The 22,496-nt window shown below is 45.2% G+C and overlaps 1 pseudogene; it reads right to left on the bottom strand.

Annotated features, from left to right (window-relative positions):
- Positions 1 to 17,979: 17,979 nt before the first annotated feature.
- Positions 17,980 to 18,857, bottom strand: LOC114631837 (annotated as a pseudogene).
- Positions 18,858 to 22,496: the final 3,639 nt, after the last annotated feature.

Here is a 22,496-nt window from a genome sequence, read left to right as displayed (position 1 = left end):
AGAGAGAGAGAGAGAGAGAGAGAGAGAGAGAGAGAGAGAGAGAGAGCCAACAGCAACAGCGTACCAGCTTGGCAGAGCTCTGAGGCACATGATACTCATCTCAGGTACTTGCACTGGGATCTGCCACACCCTTACCTCATCAGTCACTGGATTCTCCAGAAAGGGTGTCCCTGGACATGTTGAGTAGCTAGCTCTCTAGAAAGGAAGAATTGTCAACCTCCATAGTATAATTGCTCGTTGGACGAACACAGACATGGGCAGAGATGCCATGGCAGTTGGTGGGATCTAGAGGGAACTTGTTCAATGTGACCTCAGGCTGGATGGCTCTCTGCAGACGAGTAGGCTCTGCTGGTAGGCAGATAGAGCTGGCCTGTAGAGCTTCATCACTACAGCAAGTCATTCGAAGAGGAAAAACACTGTGGAGCATCTTTGTGGTTACCATAGCTGGGACTTCTGCATCCATTTTCCTATGTGTACTATGGGAGCAGCTGCTTGAAGACCCCAGAGACCTCTTTTCTGGAGGAGAAAGGGATAGGGGAGCAGTTCCCACAATTCCATTGACCTTAGAGTCTTGCCTGAAACTCATTGAAGTCTCTTCCAAGATCTCTTCTAGATATGCACTGCCTCAATACAGGCCCAATTAGCAAGCTGGCCTCAGATCAAGCCTACAAGCCTATGAACAGTAAAATTTTCCTCTTCTTAAGTTTCTTATAGCAGATACTTTGTTACCAGAATGGTAACAAGATTAATCAACATTTGTAAACTGCACATTTGGTCCATTAAAAAAATGAAACAAAATTTATTGCAGATGAAATTATTTGCTAGTGCATAGAATATATAATCATTTACTGAGATTTCTGGTTTAACTTTTTCAGTAAGACTTTCAATAGCACAACCCCCAAACCTAAGTTTCACACATGAAGCATGCATATAGCATTCAAAGGGAGGTTTGATTCTTCAAAGCTTTCTTACCAGGGTGCCAGGGATGTCTGGGTGCAAGTTCCACAGACTGTGTGACTTTTCCCTGCTGGTTCTGGAGATTTGAAATCCAAGACCAAGGCATTAACTGAGCCTGTTCCCCAACAGGCATTTCCCCCTTGTGTAGTGGCTTGAAGGAAAATGGTCCCCATAGGTCCATAGGGAGTGGCACTATTGGATGTGTGGCCTTGATGGAGGACGTGTGTCACTGGAGGTGAACTTTAAGGTTTCAGAGCCAGGCCCAGTGTCACTTTCTCTTCCTGCTGCCTGATGATCAGGATGTAGAACTCTCAGCTTCTTCTTTAGCACCATGTCTGTCTGTAGGCTGCCATGCTCACCTGCCCCAGACCTCTAACCAGGACACTAGCTTAACATCATCACCAGCTTGGGGACACAACCATGAGCAAGGCTGGCCCAGTCCCCTCCTCCTGACTGCAGAAAGTTTAAAGCTAGTCTCAAGAGGCATCCTGCCTTTCTCAGGTTGCATCTGAGGTACATAGTGCTGAAGCCACGGGGTGGGGGTGGGGGTCTGATGGGCAAGACCTCAGCATAACAAACAAAGCAAGGAAACATTTACCCTGCGATGTCTCCTGGGCCTGGGCCTTAGGCATCTGACGTAGATGCAGCTGCAGAATGTAGGCAACACAGCTACCACATGGCTCTAAAGAGGATTTTGGTGCAGTTTGCTTGCCTACCCAGCACTGCCTGTGTTCATTGTCTAAGTTGACTGTGCCGGCTGCGTTGTTTTTTTTTTTGTTTTTTTTTTTTTTTTTTTTGTTTTTTTTTTTTTTTTTAAGACAGTTTACTGGGCAATTCTCTGGATTTAAATTATATCACCCTTCCGGGATGTCAATTTCTCTCTCTGTCTGAAGCAGCATCCTTACACCAGTCACCATGCCCCTGCCCCGGATGAACACAGGGCATCCTGGATGTGTCTCTGGATGCTTTGGCCCACCCAATCTATTCTCTCTGAGAAACTAGTGAAGTGAGCTCATGCTGTAGTTTAATTACGTCTAACCTCAGTGTAAGTATCTGGCTGGCTGGCCACTTTACCTACATCTTCTGTAAGACACCTCCCACCCCTCATCTTCCCATCACTATCCTAGGGGCTTCCTAGCCTTCTCCCTCTCAGGGCACATGGTATCTCAAAGCCTTAAGACTCTTTCTCCTTCCTCATAACCCTATTAAGTACTCATCTCTCCAGACAAAGGCTCCTCACAGAGACCCCAGACCCCAGACCAGGCCCTGTCTGCACTCTCATGGCAGCTGCACATCTCCCCGATAGCTCTCACTGCACTTTGATTGAGTCAGTGATTATATGTCCAGTCTTTATCATCTCTATGACGTGAGTGGCTGTCCTCGTCCCCACTGGTAGAGCATGCCTGATATGCAGCTGCCAGCTAGTGACTATGTGACAGACTAAATAAGGAATTTGAAAGTGTTTCCAAGGGTTACAGAAAACTCCTAGCACTTGGTTAAATACCTGATTTGACTAAAACTCTCTGATTTCCTAATAAGTTGGGATAATTGGCACAAATGTGATATGTACGTATGTTCAGGATGCAAGAATAATGTCTCAAATGTTTGCTTTCTCAACGTTGTTTCATAAGTGATGGCAAATTCCCATAGAGCTCTTCCCATGGCATAAGAATGAATGCCATGTCCCATACATCAACTACTATAATCCTGCAACACCATGCTTTCCAGGTGAGAAAGAAGAACACATAGCACTTGATAAAGTGCCTGAGGCTACACTGCTAGGAAGAGACACTGCTTCAAGATGAACCCATGTGATCTTTCTCCCTGGACACCATCATCAGCTACCAAAGAGTGGTAGGAGGGTTTCAGATCTGTTTCCATCTTCTGAGGTCTGAGGGGTTGTTCACAAATTTACATAGTCAATTCTCTTCGGATGGCCATCCAGACTACTGTAAATGAATAACTTAGTGTTTAATCTGTGTATAATTTCTAGGTGCTTCCTTAAGGCAAGTCTCTTGGAGTGGGATTATTACTTTTAAAATTCCAATTAATAGTTGATGGCTTGGAGGGGGTCCATAATAGAAGCTGCCTCCTGTGACATATGAGGAGTGAATGAGTAGAGTCCTAATAACAAAATATAGAGTCTTCTAAAGACAAAAATATTGGAAGAACATCTGAAGTTGCAAAAGAGATGTTAGGAAAGCTGGCAAGTGGAGAAAGAAAGACCCAGAAAAAGGAAGAAAGCAACACATAGCTCCAGGCTACTTGGTAGGAGGCAGGGGTGATGGGGCTCAGAAGCCTTACCTAAAATGTAAACTGGATGTTCCCGGTGAAGACATGAGCAGTTCAACCACAGGTAAACCTCCTTCTTATAAGCCTCCTATTCATTTGGTTTGGTGAGACAGCGGTTCCTCTGGCAAGTCCTGGAGAGTTGTAGCCGGGTACCATCTTGAGAAATCACCTGGTTTTTTTTTTTTTAAGACTAAGTCACCATTACAGCCTGGTAGCTAGAAACAACCACAATAGAAACAGCTACGAAGGGTGGCTATGGAGACAGAGAGGGAACAGTGCATTGAAGAACCACAGACCATAGGAAGATGGTCCAGGTAGTGAAGATTGACACATGGCAGCCCCATCCTCAGTGGCTTGGAGCTGAATCTGTGACCTGAGCATATGCAGTGTTTGATAGTGTAGAGTCTGAGATCAGTGGATGGCCCAATTTCTGACATCATCTATGTGCTGTGAGGTTTACTGCCAGCCACTTTGGGAACAAAGCTATGGCAGGATGCAAGCACACAGCTTCCACACCCTTATCCTTTTAATAGAGTATCCCATCTCATGGGGGTTTGAAAGCACCAGGACTGGTCACCCTGTGCAGATCTCAGTGTTCTATTTGTTGCCCCCAGTCTCCAACACAAACAGAATCATCCTTGGCTAGCATATTAGCTACCCCAGGGTGTACAGTCTGGGAATCATCACAAACATGAAAGGATCACATCCCACACAACCAAGTGTGGTCAGCAAGGCTGCTGCTACCCAATCGAGGAAGTCTCCTAAAAGGAAGGGAGTCTGGCAGGCACCTAATACCTGGATCACCCATGATGAGCAACATTCTGAATCTTAGGGAAGACAAGAATCTCTGACTTCAGAGGACTCCAACATCCCAATCCAGATGACTTCAACTTTAGATGGCCCAGAAAGGAGTGCTGCCAAACTTCACCATTGTTACTTGTGGTCAGTCCTTTTATTTTTAGTAGCTTTTAGTAGTATGTTGATGATAGCTCTTAAGAAGCTTTGTGGTTTTACTTTTTATTCTGCTTCTAACATTTATTTACCTAATTGCATTTGTGTATTTTTGTACAAGCTTTGTCATTAGCAAGAAAACAGTCGTCTTTGGCTTGAATATGCAATGTCCCCCAGAGGCTTGTGTGTTTGAACACACAGTCTCCTGCTGATGGTGTTGTGGGTGGAATTTGTGAGCTCCTTAGGAAGTGGAAACTTACTGGAGGAAATAGCTCGTTGGAAGTGGGCCTTAAGGATTTTTAGGCAGGTCCCACTTCTTGTTCTCTCTTTACTTCCTGCACATTGCTAGTGCAATGTGACCAGTTGTTCTTGCACTTCTGCCTTTCCTGCCAGGATAGACATGGTCCTCTGGAACTGTAAGCCAAAATAAACCTTTTTCCATTAAGTTGTTTCGGTCTGAATATTTTCTCATAGCAATCAAAGGGAAACTAAGACAGTGACTCAGAGCCAGGCCTCTCTCCAATTCTAGTAGCTTTTTTGGGGAAGGGGATGGAAACACATATACATATGGAAGTACTTAGTGAAAATTCCTAGATTTTTGAAAGGCATGTTTCATAAATCCCTTTACAGGGAACTGAAGTGAAAATAGAGGAGACTTCAAAGACTCCTGTTAAATCAGCAGCAGAGCCAGGGGACCGGGAAGGAGTGGAAGTCCACCTTTGACCTGCTTTTCACCCGTGACACCTAGCGGTCATTTGAAAAAGAATTCCCCCCCACCTCCGCCCCCAGAAGGAAGTGCTTTTCCTGTTCCTTTCCCAGGAAAAAGAGAGGCAATGGCAAGCCCAGCCCTCTGGTGTTCTGATAGACTGGGTTAACTGGGATATGAGACACCTCATATGAATGGGTGTCCCGTTCTCATTATCCTGAGGCCAGAGTCACCTGGTCTCTGAGAATGTCCAGGGCACATGGGGGCATCAGACACCTACTGAAAACATACCCAGGACCACAATCCTTCCATCTCAACTGGCCATGACCTCCAAAGGTCACACATCTGTAGCATGACAATGGACCCAGAAGATTCACATATGCATGTCATACTGCTTTCCGGCTCCATGTTACTCAGGCATTAGCCTCTCAGGAAAAAGACTGTAAGAAGTCTCCAGGCCCAGAGTACTTTGCAGATAGTGGCGATACAGGTGTTGGTTCAGCACTCCTCAAAGCTTACAGAGTAGGGATATGGTATTCTGGAAAGAGTTTTGGGATGTGGGAGGGGGTTCAATCACAATATCAGAAAGGTAATTCATTTTGAACAGGTACCAAATCCTTGTAAATGGTGGTGGAGCCAACTAATCTTCATCTGGGGTCCCTAGAAGTAAACCTTAAGACAAATACTTGAGTGCTGAGCTTTTGCCTGGAATATAATTCCAAGAAGTCCTTATTGGTCAGGGAGGGGACAGCAGGACAGTGAGCTGGGAGAGGATGAAGTAGCATAGCATCACTAGTAGTTATGTGTGGACAACAATGCTTAATGGGAAGCTCTGATATCCCACAGAAAACAGAATTCAAAGTCACATACCTGGAGACAAGGGAATGTGAGTCCTTGTGTTGGTTAGTCACTAGCAGAAGAATTCCCTAGGGAGATGAATGCGACCACATGGAGGATTGTTAGGAAACACTACTATTAAATTCTCAGTCTACCATGACCAAGCTTGGTACAAAATAGAGGACCCCCCTTTTCAGTGGGGCTTCCTCTTCTCCACCTGACCTTATCTGGGGAGTCTGACACTCACATCCTCTACCTGAGGAATGTCACATAGTCCTAGGTGAAATTACAGGTTCAACTCCCTTTCCCCTGGTGGGAACCCTGCCCAGCAAGCAGCTGGAATGCCTCTCCATGCAAATGAGATATTCCCAGTACTGTAAGTCTCAGTCAGTGAACATTCACCCCAAGAAGAACTTCTCCCCACTCTCCAAGGTTTATATAGCCCTTGTTCACACTGAATAAAGAATCCAAGCTGTTTCACCAAACATCGTCTATGAGAACTGTTTCACTGAGTGCCACCTAAAAGGGCTGTAGCACTGAAATCCTTGGAGAAGGCCTTCTCACACCTCAGGCTCCACTTCGTCCTCTCGCCTGGTGTGCGGCAGTGCCTGGGCACCCCAAGGGAGGCGGTAGAATTCAAAATCACAAAGTCTTCCCTGGTGTCAGAAATAGCCCTAGGTAAGAGGGTGGAGATTCCAGTACTGGATATAGGACTGAAAGACACAGAATTCTAGACATTGACGGGCTTCCCCCAATGTCTTTAATGTTTAATGACGGCCAAAGAGGCCATGGTCATCTCCATCCATCAAAAAGCCAGAATAGCTCCCAGGAAGCCAAGTAGGAGATGAAGAGACTTCATAATACTTCACTGAAATGGGAACCACCAAAATAGCTTGTGGTGACAGCTGCATCCTGGCTTCCCTCTGACTGTCCTCTCAGGACAGAACAGAAAGCCCACCTTATCAGACCCACGTCCTGTCATCCCTGTGTGACATCCCTGACTCAAAGACATCATGGCTAACAAACAAAATTGTTTAGGAGATCTACAAAAGCACACACTGGGGCAAACATGTGCATTTCTCATTTCTCTAAGTGGCCTTATGCCGGTCATGCTGGCATGACTTAATCTCTGAGACTGCAGAAGTTCTCTGTTTGGGGTTGAATTGTGTCTTCTGAGAATTCATGTGTATACCTTCTACCTGTGGCACCTCAGAGTATGACTGTGCTTAGAGATGGGTATCCTCCTAAGAAGAGAGTAACACAGAAGGAAAATCAAGTGGGGGCATATGGAGCACATGGGGACAAACATTGTCTACTAGCCAAGGTGTCTTAGTTTGGGTTTCTATGTCTACGAAGAGACAGCATGACCATAGCAACTCTTTTAAAGGAAAAGTATTTCACAGGAATTGGCTTAGAATTCAGAGTGTAGCTCTCATTTGAAGATCATCAGGATAAGTCTTCCCCCATGACCCGTAGCAGTTATCATTCGGGGCTGCACTGCAGCATGAAGCAAGGGCAAACCGGTCAAGGGGAAGAGGTGATTGAACTCCCATGGCGACTATGCACCGTAAGTGAACTTATCATTGTATGTGTACATGCTCAGGGTGAGAGGTGAGCACTGATTGGAACTGTCACTCTATCCCAACAGCTGGAAACTTCTATTGCTCTCTCTCTCTCTCTCTGTGTGTGTGTGTGTGTCTGTCTGTCTGTCAACGTCATTGAGTACAGCTATATTGGTTTTGTTTTGGTTAATATAACCATTTACTTCCCTTCAATGTGCTTCATGCTGGTATGAAGGCTGTTCTTGATGTATGGTATGGTGCTGTGCCCAGTGAGTGGTGGTGGAGGTGGCCATGTACCTTGCAGAATAAGCAAATGGACAAGAGCAGCTGTGACTAGAACCCCATTCCTGTGTGTGTAGCCTGCCGTTCTAGGATTGGCCCACCACTTGTATGAAGTGTTTCCCTTTGGGTGATCATTTGTTGAACTCAGACTCAACGAGGATGCAGAAAGAACCTTGTGCTAGTTTTGTTTCAGTTGCAATGTATAACAAAATATTAGGACAGACAGCATCTTGAGGGAGAAAGAGTTTATTCCATCTCACAGTTCCAGTTTACCACCCATCACAGCATCAGAAGCTTGAGGGAGCTGGTTGAGTCACACCCAGAGAAAGAAAATGAAGCATCTATACTCACTTATGCTCAACCTACTTTCTAGATTTATTTGTATGTTCCAAAACCGAAATCCAGGGGATGATGCTGCCCACAGTGGGTACGGCTTCCCACCTCAGTTAATATAATCAGGACAAATCCTCTGCAGACACACCCACAGGCTAATCCGATTTAACAGTCCCTCATCAAGACGCTCTTCTTTGGTGATTCTAGACTGGTAATTAACACTTGCCAACACAGGCTTTATAGAACTAAGAACACAAAGGAAGAGACAATGAAAAAAAATTACTTCAGCAACTTCTCCCTAAAGTTGACCCTGTCCTGAGAGCTTCAGTGAAATTGAATGTAAAGATAATGTGTTAGTTTGTTAGGCAGAGAAGTTTTAAGACAGGAGAGAGTTCAGGTCAGGACTGAGACAGCAGCTGTGATCGTTAGAGATCAGATCTGATGAAGAGAACCCTTCCCACCCCTTCCCCAGTGCTGCATGTTGGACGATAAGAGGTGTGCTGTTAGCACAATCTCATGTATTACAGTCTTTAGCTTGTGAACATCCAAATGCATTAAAAAGCATAAAGCCTAGGCTGAGTAGTTCTTTGCTTCTCAGAAGCAGCTGCCCTGGAAACTGTTTCTCCAGGGACAGCACATACTCACTGATGGGCAGCTGTGCTCCAAGGGGGCCAGGTTCCATGCTGGGCTGGCGGTAGAGCGTGGCAGCAGCATCCATAACGGCATCAGGTTTGTGGGCATGAAAGATGCAAGAGAGAAGAGGTCATGGAGAGAAGCTGAAGCCATGCAGTGTGTGGTAGGCTCGGAGTCCTGGCAAAGAGGCTCCTAGAGTCCATTATGTGAAGCTGTGAAGCTCAAGTTGGCAGTGGTGACCCCAGGATACTGAAGATGTCAGGGCCATGAGATGACCACTGGGAAAAGCTGCAGGCAAGGAACGGAGCTGGTTCAAGAGGGAGGCTGGGTGTGCTGCTGGGGCAGAGCTGCAGGAGAGGGGCTACCCAAGCACTCTGGAATTCAGTGTCATCATGAACCTCAGATACCAGACACCAAGTTATAAGATTTGATGGTTTCTCCGATGGATTTCGGTATTGCTTTGTTCTGATTGTTCCTTGTTATGCCCTAGTCCTTCCATTTTGGAATAATGAGTGTTTGCTTCATTCCCTTTGTATGTTGGTGTATGAGCTTGGTTTCTGTTTTATAGGCACTCACAGTGAAAAAACTTTGGTCTTTCCAAGGGCTGGGATTGTTAAAAACTATGGGCTCTTCTAAAGTTGAAAAGGTTTTATAACAGCATCATGGGTCTACGGGAAGGTTATAGCTTCAAAGGGATGCTTTTGGGTTTCAAGGTTGACAAGGGGTGAGGTTGTTATAGTTAATGTTAAATGAAAGTTGACAAAATTTAGAGTCGCCTAGGGAACAATTCTCGAGAGGGCCATGCCCGTGGGATATCATACTGATTACATTACTTGCTGTGGAAAGACTCATCTTGATTGTGGGTGGGACTATCCCATGAGCAGAGCTCTTGACTATAAAAGACGGAGAGAGCTGTGCACTAGCTTGCATTCATCCTTTGCTTACAGCTGCCGAGTGAGCAGCTGCTTCAAGCTCCTGCTGCTTTTGACTTCGTCACCATGATGGACTATATCTTGAATGACGAGCTAAAATAAACTCTGCACCCCGAGTTGCTTTTGTCAGACTAGTCCAGCACAGCAACAGGAAGATGAATTAAGACAAATTATGTATAGATTAACTCAGATACAGTGTCAAATAAAAAAAAGGAGTTGTATTTTAGATACAAGACAGTGTTTCACTGAAAAGTCAAAGACATGTATCCCTTCCCTGTGAACTTCATGTTAATGAGTCAAAAGAAGTCTATTTGAGAGGTTGCAGAGAATACACACCACACAATCAGAACGGCACAGAACCATTGGCCCCGAACAGATGATGCAAAAGCAGAACTGAAGCCATAGCTCATCCTGAAAGTGAACTAAGCTGAAAATCACCAACAACCAGCATTCTTGGATCAAGATGATGTCCACATGGCAACTGTTTTCAACAAGCCTGGTAGACAGAGATGAACATGGGGGTCACTACGGCACCATAGACAGAAATTTGCAAAATGTACAAATGACATACCCCATCTCCCTGTTTTTATTCTTTGCATGACTTTTAGACCTCAGTTAATACATGTTCCAAATGCATCTCACTGTAGCCTCTTCCGGATGTCACTAAATGGGCAGGCAAGAGCATCCTCCTCTAGAAAACACTGTTCATTATCTGCTGAGAACAGTATCTCCAGTGTCACAAGGCTTGTGTGTCTGCAAGAGAACAGCTCTTCCTCTTACACTGTCACTGATGGAGAAGAAAAATGAAAGCTAACCAAGAATGTCGGAATTGACCCTTAGTGAAATCAGCCCTGGGATAGGGAACGGAGTCTAGAGATATGACTCAATGGTAAAGTTCCTATTGTATGAGGATGCACACACACACACACACACACACACACACTAGGAGTGTTCAGGAGAAATCCCTCATGAGTAGTTTTTGTCATCAGCTGGAAGTATACCTGATATGAGGAAGAGGAGAGAGGTCAGCTTCCTCTGAGATAGATGTGTTGTGGTTGGGGTGTCTCTGTCCTTGTTACAGAGTAGGGCATAAAGATAAGGGAAGTCGCCGGGCAGTGGTGGCGCATGCCTTTAATCCCAGCACTTGGGAGGCAGAGACAGGCGGATTTCTGAGTTCAAGAGTTCGAGGCTAGCCTGGTCTACAGAGTAAGTTCCAGGACAGCCAGGGCTACACAGAAAAACCCTGTCTCAAAAAACAAAAAAAAAAAAAAAAAAAAAAAAAAGATAAGGGAAGTCATCCATGTGTAGGGAAACAGGGGCACCCACCAGTGGGCCAGCTTGGTCAGGGAGAACACTAGAGAGCCCCTGAGAAAAAACTAAAAGAACAAACTGTGTTAAGGAGAGGAGAGGAAATCAAGAAAAAGAGCAGAAATATCCATTGAAGTTGCCACGGAAACCATCACAGGTAGTTTCCATTATGGCAGTCAAGTGAGACAAATCTATAGAATAGTTTCCCCTACGTTTAGCTATGAACTACTGGGGAGTGTTAGGTGTGAGCTTGATTACATTGAGCTGGTGACAGACAGTGCAAATGTTTTTTGGAAATTCATGAGTTTCGATGGCTTGATGTATAGCCCCTGCGAAGGGATGGTCTGAGAGAAATGGATGGGAGAATTCAAGGTCACAGGGTCAATTTTCTCGATGTTCTAGTCTTCAGCTGTAATGCAGAACAACCTTTCAAATGCTTTATTTGCATAGCACTTTCAGCATGTCTAAAATGCTATCAAGAGAGCTTTGTTTTAACATGGAGTAGCACGGCTGTAGAAGAATGCCGAACTTCCATTTTCAGGCTGACAGTGAACAGCTTTCCTGAGCCTCGTGCTTGTGGTCAGTGGGAGCAGTACTTTGCTTTTGATGCCCATGTGTATTTAGCACACTCTCTTAGACTCCATTTAAATTTTGTGACAAATTCTCCTGTTTCGGGGCTGTGACTTTATAAAGACCAGAGACAAATATTCAACCGAGTTTGATGATCCAGTCTTAGAATCTACTTATGTAGTCGTCAACTTTATCTTACTTGTGCCCTGGCTTTTGCTTGTATTCATTTAATTCCACACTTCCCTTTAATTCATGAACTTCATAGATTGATAAAGTACACTGACTTTTTTTCTATTCCTAGAACCACTTCTGGGTAGAGTAGACTGAGTCTCGAACTGCAGAGGTCCTAGAGAGTCTCCTGCCTTGAACTCTTTATATTAGCTGGGATTGAAAATAAAGCTTCCCCGAAGGTGAATAGAACTTTATGCCCCAAGAAAAGAGTACAAGAACGCACCCAGGAGTCGTGGTGGCTCTTGCTAAGTTTCTAAAAACCCACTGGGGCCAGACAATGCGTGGTAGGGCTGGAGTCTCTGTAGGAAGGACCCAAGCAGCCACTGTGGGAAGCTGTGAGGGTAGAACCTAGTTGTAGTGAAGCCCCTAGCGTGTCCGGAAGGCCAGGACTATGGGGTATTTACTGAGGAAAGCTGCTGGCCCATAGTGGAGCCATTTCAGGAGAGAAGGCTATGTACACTATATGGAGCAGTGCTTGGGACACAGGGCTTCCCAAGAAACGGCTACTCATCCTTCAAAGCCTAGATGAGTTCTGTCATCTTATAGATGCTGGACACGGAGTTGCAGGGTTAAATGTTTGCTCTCAGGTTCAGTCCATCGCTGGCATCCCAAGGATTGTGGGCTTATCTTTAATCCTCACACCTACTGTTTGAGACATAGTCTCCAACCCAGCTCCCAACCCGGCTTGGAGCAGTACCAGGAGAGTCCAGATTGCAGTCTCCAATGGAAGACAAGGATGGCACAAATACAGAAGGAACCTGGAAGAGCCTTCCCATGGAGGAAACTCCATTCATTGCCCCTGAGCAACGTCACTTCAGTTTAAAATGTTTTTGTTCTTACTCTTGCAACTTGAAAAGCAAGTTGGGTAGAAATGTACCTAGTGGTTGGAGCGTGCCTCTGCCACCTCCTTCTCCATGTGCCATGGTTCTTGATGGGAATCTCACTAGGCCAGAGCATTTTATCCCCAGAGTATGCTGAGACCTTGACCCATTTGGTATTCTGGAAGCTTTGTGCCCAAAACAAATCCTTCAAGCTCTGTGGCTGAGTATAATCTTGCTCACTGGGGAGTGGCTCTTCCACTTTACAGCTAATCTTCATCTGACCCATTTGTGAATTTTGTTCTGAGGCTACTCTTAACTTCTGTGCTCTCTGAATGTAGCTCTCTGCCAGGTCTCATTTTAATCCCATAAGCGGTACATTGATGTCCGCCTAGGAGGGTATTTTCTCTATATTTATCAGGTACGTGCACTTGACTTCTGATGTAGTAATATTTGCTCACTACGTATTTCCTTACTTGATTGGGGCAAACCCCCCAAGGGTGTCAAAGCTGACCCCAGTGTCTGCCTTGGACTCTGAAACTCTGCAGGCTGTTACTGATGAGTGTTGAGCAACCACATGACCACTGAATAACATTTTCCGGACTTTAAGTTAGAATTAAGTCCTTGTGCTTTGCAAGGTTGTTAGGAGTCAGCTCCCTGCCTTCTTGTGTTCTGCATTCTGAAGCATTCTTTAATGCTTTTTGCTTCACCAATACTACTCTGCCAAAGAGTGCTGAAGTCCACAACCTCTGTGGTCTCTGCTGTTTCTGATGCTTTGACTAGGGTGGTTACCCTCTGTGGCCCCAGGTTGCCCTCACCTTTGAAGAGTGACCGTTTTTTGCTGACACTCCTTCATCTTCTCACTACCTAAATGAAAGATTTCATTTCCTATGAGACTGTGGATAAAGAGGGCAAGTGTTATGTGTGTGAGGCGCCAGACAGGAACAGAGAATTGAAAATAGCAGCAAGAATGGCATCCCACCTGGGCCACCTTGAGAAATGTGTTTGCCTCCTGGAGGATCTGGGGCTAATAAATGAGACCTTAGCATGTCAGAAATAAGTAGTGCATCTTGAAAGCCCAAGGTGGAGGTGGCACAGGGACCATGTTGACTATTCTGGTTACATTGTTCATGTGCCCTTGCATGCTTGCCGCCTTTCCTACCAGATCCTTTGGCATGTCCAATCAGATGGTTTTAAAGTCTTTACTTGAACTTTTCAAAACCCAAGTCATCAATGCATCTGTCTGTACTGATTTTTTGTTGTTATTCTTGTGTGTGTGTGTGTGTGTGTATGTGTGTGTGTACAGTCTTTTTAATTCAGTGTTGACTACCACACATGGAATGGAATCATGTTAAAGAGAAGTCACACAGGAGATGGGCATGTCTCGTCCATGGAGAGGCTATTACTGTGGAAGGTTGATGAAATATAGACAAGAGAGAGAAGAGAATGGAATTTCATGGTACCATCATGGTAACTGTAACTGCACTGCCTTCTAATTCTTCTTGTAGCAAGCTTTGTTAGCCTGGGTGGCTGACAGGGCTGGGGTTCTGGGATGGCTCTGTGCCCTGGTCTCAGTTACAAATGCACGTATATACTCCACCTTAGGTCTTCTCCCAGGTAGATACTATGGTTTGTGACTTGTTTCTTGGCTACAGGTGAGGAGCGCCCTCCTCCCACTTTGGTCCAGCTTTATCCTTTTGTTTGTTCTTTGAACTTGAGCTTGTTCTGTCATTGCTCCTCTCCCAGATGATGCTCAATAACCCCCAAGGTAGAAGATTCCTTCTCTCTACCTGTCTAGGGACAGAGACCCCTCCTTGGCTTCAGTGTGGGATTCTTAGCCTCAGATGGTTTTTTGTCCTCCCTCCAGTCTCATCCAGGTTTTCCCAGTTCATTAGATGTTTGGTCACTCATTGGTTATGGATCAAAGACATTGGTGTTGTGAGGTAGAAGGACTGAATAGTATGATAGACTTGATTGTCAGCTTTCCTGGACTGAGAGCTGACTCAGAGATTACTAAAGTGCAGTACAGCAGGCACAGACACTGTGGACCAAATCTGAGATTCCAAGCCCAAACAAGCCATTTCTGTCTTGAGTTGTTCTGTCAGATTCTTGGTCGCAGCAATGAGAAAGTACCTAACTCCTGTATGGCGGCGGATTCATGTCTGACCTCTGTGCTTGCCTGTGTAGCTGACCTTTCGGTCTCTTTCCTCTGGGTTCACCTTTCTGATAAGAAAACTCAACCATGCCTAGGGCTCCAGACAGTTCATCTGATGTGGAGGTCAGTGCTGGCTTTCAGACATTGCTGGACATTTTGTCTATTTGTTTTTGTTTTTACACATGGAAGATTCCTTCTTGTGTGTTTCCCACCATGCTTCAGTGCTCATTTGTGGAATTGCAGGCTTCTTGGCTTCCCTGTAACCTGAATAATAGAGATCTCTCAGGGAAAGTCTGACTTGTGGTTTATCCAGAAGTTTTCTTCTTGCCTGAGCAGTGTTCTTTCCAGTCTTCTGTATCCTGCTTGTGAGTGAGAGTAGAAAAAAACAATTTTCAAACAGTTTTTTCATGACAAAATTTACTCATGTATAAACATAATTTCTGAGGTATAAGAATACTACAAGCATGGTTACGTCCTAATTTTTAAAGTTAAGTTAATTGTTTGATTGATAGTGTACATGTATGTCTATGTATATGTGTGTGTCCAAATATACATATGGAGGTCAGAAGACAACTTGTAGGAGCCAGATCTCTCTCTTCAATCTTCTGGGTCCTAGGGATAAAATTCAGGGCATTAGTCTTGATGGCAAGTGCCTTTGCCTGGTCAGCCAACTCATTGGCCCCTACTTGGCAGTATTGTCATGAATAAACTACATTTGTTCATTCAGATATTTTATATCTAATAAATAACTCTGTGGTGGTGCTGTTCAAGTTAAGGGGACATCTCTCAAATTTATAACTAGTTGTGCTGGCTTCAAAGAATGGAAAGGATTTTTCACTCATCATTATGCTTGATTCTTGTATATTTTTACTTAAAAAATGGGCATAAAGTGGGGGCTAAAAGGTGAAGGCATGTTTATGCACCCATCTTTGTCCTGTCAGCTCTCCATTCTCTTGTGTCAAAACAGTCCCTAAGGATGGATCGATTTTGGGAAGGAAAGATAACCTTCCAAGCAAAGGTTTCTCAAAGCCATGCCTGGATTTATGGAAGATGTTAATTTAAACTAAAATGGTAAACATAACCAAAGTCCTTTGGCCTCCAAGCATGGCTAACTCAGGTGCTAGAAGTCTGTGGGTGATGTGTCAGACTGAGGACCATTAGATGGTCATCTTAGAGTCCAGCAGGACAGAAAGTTAGCTAGCTGCAAGCCTTGGTGGCTCACCAGCACCTTAACTCCAGCCTTCTTGTTACTCTAGGGTCCAGAAAGATAGGAAGTGAGCCCGGGTCAAACAAACCTTGGTGGTCCTGCTGTCCCCCTAACTCCAGCCCCTGGTGACCACTCTTGAGGTACTTGGTATATTGAATCTGGTACTTCACATTCACTCATGTTGCTGTGTCCATCGAGTGCTCTCTAGGTGCTGTGATAACACCAAATGAAATCATCCATTGAGAGTGTCCATGGATGTGTATGAGGCTATCCCAGACACAGAAGAGATATTACAGGACAAACAGTTGACATTTACTGAGACATTTTCCTATTGGGAGTTCCCAGACACTCAGTAGAAAAATAGGCTGGATATCAGAAGAGAAGGTCAGTGAGGAGATAAGAGGATGCCAGGAGAAGAGAAGAGAGGAAGAAACACTAATAACTAAATCCCCAGAGAGTGGCTCAGGATTGTAGGTCCGCAGATTTTAGGGTTTTGAATACTTTCCCTCTTTAGAGGTTAAAGGTCCGAGGAGAGGGAATGGCAGGGTCAGTATCCCCAGGTTAGGCCATGGCTGGTATATACCAAGGGGCAGGGTACTAGGAAGTGAAACTCACTGAGCAGAGAAATGATTAGATCTACAGGCTTCTCTGAAGCTTGAGGGAGCCAGGAGATCTGACAGATCTTCCTCCCTACCCTCCCCAATTCTAAGCTGGAACCTCTGACAAAGGAGTTGTGTGCTTTGGACAACACAAGCTCAAGCAAGGTGAGGCCGGGGCATCGAGGACATAAGGAAGAATGGCCATGTACTTGATCTACAGATAAGTTGCTGAATGTCTAAGCAGACATATTAAGACTCCAGCCTCAAAATTCGCCTCTGTGTCTGGATATCAGTGCTTTGGACCCAGAACGACAGTGCTGTGTGGAGGCTGAGGACCTTAGCTGGCAGTGGGAGACTGTGTGCACATGGCTTGGCTAAGCAGGCCAGGCCGAGGCTGTCTCACACTGAAGGTCAGAGGCTGGTTCCCATGTTCCTTTCTGTTGTGTCAAGATGCATGTCTTCTCCTAGATCAAGAACCTGTCATGTGACCACCGAACGTCTCAAGAAGCCCCAGATGGAGTGAGCTGAGATTCTCATACCCAGTGTTCATGTGGGCAGACTCTAACTGTGGACCAGACCAACAGATGGACCCTTCTACCTCCTAACCTAGATCCACTATTCAGTCAACCATCCACAAGCATCAGTAAACAGTGCCAACAGGATGGTGTGTACCGTATCCCAAGTCACTGTGGACTTATTTAGTAACTGACCTCTGGTTCAGGATCAACACTATGTCAATGTAACTCAATCCAGAAGAACAATGTGGCCCATTTCATGCTTGTTGGATTAACACAGCTGGCAACAAACAGCAGGAGTCCAAAAATAGATACAATATTGACAGTATTGTATACCTAGGAAGTAAAATAATGACAGAAGTATGTGGATCTCTGCCCTCAAAACTCTAGAGTTTGCAGAAAATTTAAAAGACCCAAGTAAGTGGAAAGGCAGAACATGCTCACAGATTGGAAAGTCATTATTGCAAAGGTGACATTTCTGCCCAGAAGGAAACAAAAATCCATTATGGTTTCAAAGAAAATCACAGAAGCCTTCTTGTATAAATGCACACGCTGATTCAAGAATATGGAAATGTAAAGCCCACAATATCTTTACCACAGCACTATAAATAAGTGGGGCAGGAGGATCTCCCAGGTGGGGGAACATGTTAGGGAGGTGCAGTGAACAGGTAGCGATGGAGAGAGGAAGAATCGACACCGAGGTAGAATCTGGGAGAATCTTGCTGCAGGCTGTATGGTGGGAGCTTTCTTAGTTAGGGCTTCATTGCTGTGAAGGGACACTGTGATCAAGGCAACTCTTATAAGGACAATATTTAATTGAGGCTGGCTTACAGGTTCAGAGGTTCAGTCCATTATCATTATGGTGGGAAGCATGGCAGCATCCAGGCAGAGAAGGAGCCAAGAGTTCTATATCTGGATCATCAGGCAGCAGGAATAGAGGCCATGGGGCCTGGCTTGAGCTTCTGAAACTTCAAAGCCCACAGCCAGTGATAAACTTCCTCCAAAAGTGCCACACCTGCTCCAACAAATCCACATGTCTTTTTTTTTTTTTCTTTTAACATAGGAATCTGTTTAATTAGGTCGTAAGCAATTTAGAACACCAGTTTGTGAGGATACATCCTGTTTGTCAGGGAGAACTGAGATCGCAGGTAGCCCTGGAGCTGAGGAACAGCTTTAATCTTTGGCAAAATCTGTGAGTCCATAGCTTTCTGATCAGCCTTTCGCTGCTCTGTAATCTCGTATTTCTCCTTCTCTGTGTCAAAGATCTCGCCCTCCTGATGCCTGGGCTTGTGCAGCTGCTTCTTCTTGAAGTGTCAGGTGTTTGGGGATTTTAACCCTGCTGATATCAACTTTTGTAGAGGTGATGATAACAAACTTCTGGTGTGTTCTGCGCAGAGGAACTCTGTTGATAGCTAGAGGTCCAGTCACAAGTAGCAAGCCACTGCCCAGCTGCTTCAGGAAAACCACGCTCTTTCCCCTGTGGCGCCCAGTGAGGGTGATCAGGACAGTCCTGGGAGTGATGCTGGAGCGCAGCCTCCTCACGTGCTGACTGAAGGGCTTTTTGCCGTGGCCCAGCAGCTTCAGAGGCACATCTTCTGTAGGATAATATCTAGGCATTTTTTGAAGCTTCACCACCCGGGTGCCACCGTTCTTGTCCCCACCAACTGTTTTGTGACAGTAGCAAGGACCTTCTCCTTTTTCTTCTTCTTCTTTTCAACCTTGGTCTTGGCAGTTGAGTATTTCCTTTTGTACAAGGCTTTTCTGGAATACATAGCTGATCGGGAGTACCTGCCAATTCCTCTAACTAGGACAAGGTTCCGGCTGCAATGGGGCTTTGCCTTCTTGAGTTTACCCTTTTTAGCTGCACCAGTGGCCCAGGGACCAGAGGCAGCAGCAGCATCACCGCCAGCCTTCTTGGCTGCAGGATTTTTTTCTTTGTATTAGGCTTTTCCGCCTTTTCACCTGCCATCTTGCAAGACAGGAAAGAGGACTAAGGCAGCGGCTTCCAGTCAAGTCCACGTGTCTTAATCCTTTTAAATAATAAGCTACTCCCTATAAGCCTATGGGAGCCATTTTCTTTTCTTTTTTTTTTTTTTTGGTTTTTCGAGACAGGGTTTCTCTGTATAGCCCGGGATGTCCTGGAACTCACTCGGTAGACCAGGCTGGCCTCGAACTCAGAAATCTGCCTGCCTCTGCCTCCCAAGTGCTGGGATTAAAGGCGTGCGCAATAGGATTGGATGAAGTATGCTACAGAATCCCTAGGCTGCTATAAGTAGAAATTATTAAGCAATTCTAATGGAAGCCGAGAGCATCAGACTGCTGATGAAAATGTGGGGCTGCACAGACTGTGTACATAAGGTTTCAGGGGGAAATGATCACTGGACTGTGAATCGTACCAGAGGCCAACAAAGCATTTATTGAGGCTTTATCCATGTTATGAGACTGAGAGAGGACAAACTGAATAATTATAGACTAATGAATTTGGTAGAAGAAATTTCAAGACAGCATAACATTTGGGTTGTGGCATGGCTATCTCTGGTTGCTCTTAGTCGGTTTCACAGTGAGTATAAGGGCTGAAAATTAGAGCAGAAAGAAACAAAAGAGGTAGCTGACTATAAGGGGATCAGGCTTAAAATTGTAGAGAAGAGGGGTGTTGATGAAATAAGAGACAGAAAAAGAGGGGGATGGATATGAAGTTGAGAGGGGAAGGTGGAAGGGAACAGGAGAGGAATTGGAGGACAAGGGTGGGGGTGGATTTGATAAAAACATATTGTACCCATGTGTAGAATTCTCAAGCAATAAGAAAAGAAAGGAAAACCAAGTGGGGAGTGCTTTGTATCAGAGTGGAAGGAAAGAAGCTGGGGATGTCTCAGGAATTGGCTGGATCTGTCTGTCTCAGAGTACAGGCTGGAAAAGGTTTAACTTGTTTGAAAGTCGGATTTGCAGAGAGCTCCAGGGCACACTGCAGATGTCTGAATCCCTAGGATAGTCTTCCCCAGCTGCCTAGACACTCAGAGCTGCTGCAGCCATGGTCCAAAGAGTCTGGACTCCTGCTAGAGCTCGAGGCAGACCTTGATGATGTCCACATGGTATGGGTTCAGCAGGCATGCACAAAACAAGGGTTCCAGAAGGAAATAGAAGTCAGGGAGGCTTCTATTCAGATTCCAAAGAAAGGATGGAATTTTGATATTCAGAGACTCACAGCTAAGAACTTCCCTGGAGTCTTTCAAATGTTTGAACAGTGGTAGAAATGTTGAGGCTTTGTGCAATGCTGGAGATGGACTGAATGCATTTTGCTTTGTGAGCGGATCATGGGCCTCTGAGGATGGGAGTGGAATGTGTTGGTCTAAATATCACATGTTTTGCTTGCTTAGTCTCCAACTGGTGGTGTTCCTTTGGACCTTTTGGATTCTTCAGGAAGTAGATCACTGGGGTAGGTATGTCCTGAGGGCTGTGACTGGCCAAGGGCTCAGCTCTGCTGTGTCCCTCGTCCCTGCCATAATAGACTGTACCCATTTGTATCTTTAACTTCTTCTCTCAGATATATTGTCACATCTATACAACAGTGACTGTCACAGATCTGGAGACTGACAAAGGCCTTGTACAAAATATAGAGGAAGCACTACATATTTGTTTTCCTTCCTTTTTAACATAAATATTTACTTTAAGTTATTTATGTGGAGTGTGTGTGCGTGTGTGTGCATGTGTATGTGTGTGTACTGGCACAGAGGCTGGAAGAGGGTGTGGTGTGTCCTCCCCGACCACTCTCAGTGTATTCCTTTTAAGGCAGGGTGTCTCCCAGAACATGTGGGTTGCTTTTATCTTGGCCATGCTGGAAGCCAGCAACTACCCTCCTGTCCCTGTCCCACTCAGAGTTGGGGATGCCAGCACACACTAGAGGTTCAGATTTTTAACTGCATGCTTGCGTCTGAAGTATGGTCCTCATGATTGTACAGCAAATGCTTGTTACCACAGAGTTATCTCTAAAGCCCCAGCACTACATATTTTTAAGGAAAATGTCAGATACCTCAGTAGGAGAAAAAATAACCAGCAAGAAATATCAACAGTCCTCTCATATATTGGGGGAGGGGAAGACTCAGCTGGCAAATACGCAGATATGAGCAAACTCAGTAATTATAGAAGTGAGAATTAAAACATCAGATGCCACTGTAGAAGAACAATAAAATTATCAGATGCGTGTACAGAACAAAAGGCTGGCAGAGCTAGCTAAGGGGCTGAGCGAGTGGTACTGTTAAGTGTTGTTGGTGGCAGAGCATTAGGACAGAGGTTTGCTAGGGCCTGCTCATGCTTACTCTGGGAGCCAATGATTTCTAGGTGGAGCAGCACCACCATATTTCACAAGAAAGGTCTCACAGCATCAAAGAGAAAAGCAGTGGGACCTTGGGTTGGGGGATGTAAGAAGGGACAGGAAGGAAGGAGTTTTCTGAGGCATTGCTGAACCCCTTTTCCTGGGCAAGCTTGTCACAGTGTGAGCTGCTCTGCTCCGTCATGCCCTTCCTGGATTGATACAGTAGCCTCTGAAGCAATGAGTCCAAACAAGCATTTCCTTCCTTAAGCTGGTCCATTGAGTACTGACTGACAGAGGCCTGGAGAAGGAGAAGGGCCTGGTTGGTTCCTTAGTGGCCTCCATAGCTTTAATGGTTTTCCCATGTCCAAAATGTTTTTGCTCAATAAAATTGAACAAAAATTTAAAGGAAGGGTGGTTGTAGAGAAGAGAATTGTAAAGGGTCAAGAAGAGGCTCTTGGGGGTAAAGAATGTGGTTACAATGTTGCCAGTGCTGGAGGTTTCCTGAGTCTGGTTACAGGGCAGAAGGAAATTCCAGAGCATCCTGATAGGTCTATCCTGATCCTGCAAGCATGTAACTGCATCACCTGACTCAGCAAAGGGGATTCTGCAGGCATAAGTCAGTGTATTGACATGAGGACACACCTAGGTTGTCTGCTGGAGGGGCTTATGGGGGGGCAGTCCAGTGGACTCATAACATTTCAGAAAGAGCAACCTTGGGAGGGTAGAATGCAGAGAGTGGCATAATTCAGATGATTTGAAGAAGAGACCTCAGTCAAAGCATGTATCTGGCTTCTAGAGGCTGGGGATGGATCCTGGCCTGAACCTTCAGAAGTCCTGGCCCGGCCAACAACAGAACTACATTTATGTAGTGTTAAGTCCCCAAGACAGTGATCATTTTGTTCTAGCACTGATAGGAAGCCTACCCCATGGTGGTTAATACTGTGAATAGTGTAGCTACCCTGTGCTTAGGTAGATTGCAACAGGTCTTCAGAGATAGCAAGAGGAGCCCTCAGCTCTAGACTGGGAAGTGAATATGGAACTGTCACCGTGGATTGGCTGTGGTATGATCTCTTGGCATCTTTGAAGGGTCATATAAGGCACAAGAGGAAAGCTCAGGATAGATCTGCATTTAGGCTGGAAATATCCACAACAGGGCATCATGCTTCTGACCTAAGGGATACAGGAGCAGGTTACAGAGGAAGATGAGGCATGCTGACAGGCTTTGAGGCTTGAGCTCATCTTACTACAGCCAGTTTGCTGCCTGGTGCTCAGCAGTCCCGCTGGGGGACTGTGATTTAC

The sequence above is a fragment of the Grammomys surdaster genome, unplaced genomic scaffold (assembly GCF_004785775.1).
Source record: "Grammomys surdaster isolate TR1022 unplaced genomic scaffold, NIH_TR_1.0 366, whole genome shotgun sequence".
In the NCBI taxonomy this organism is placed as follows: domain Eukaryota; kingdom Metazoa; phylum Chordata; class Mammalia; order Rodentia; family Muridae; genus Grammomys; species Grammomys surdaster.
Note: the sequence above shows the minus strand (reverse complement) of the source record. Positions and strands in the feature narration are given on the sequence as shown.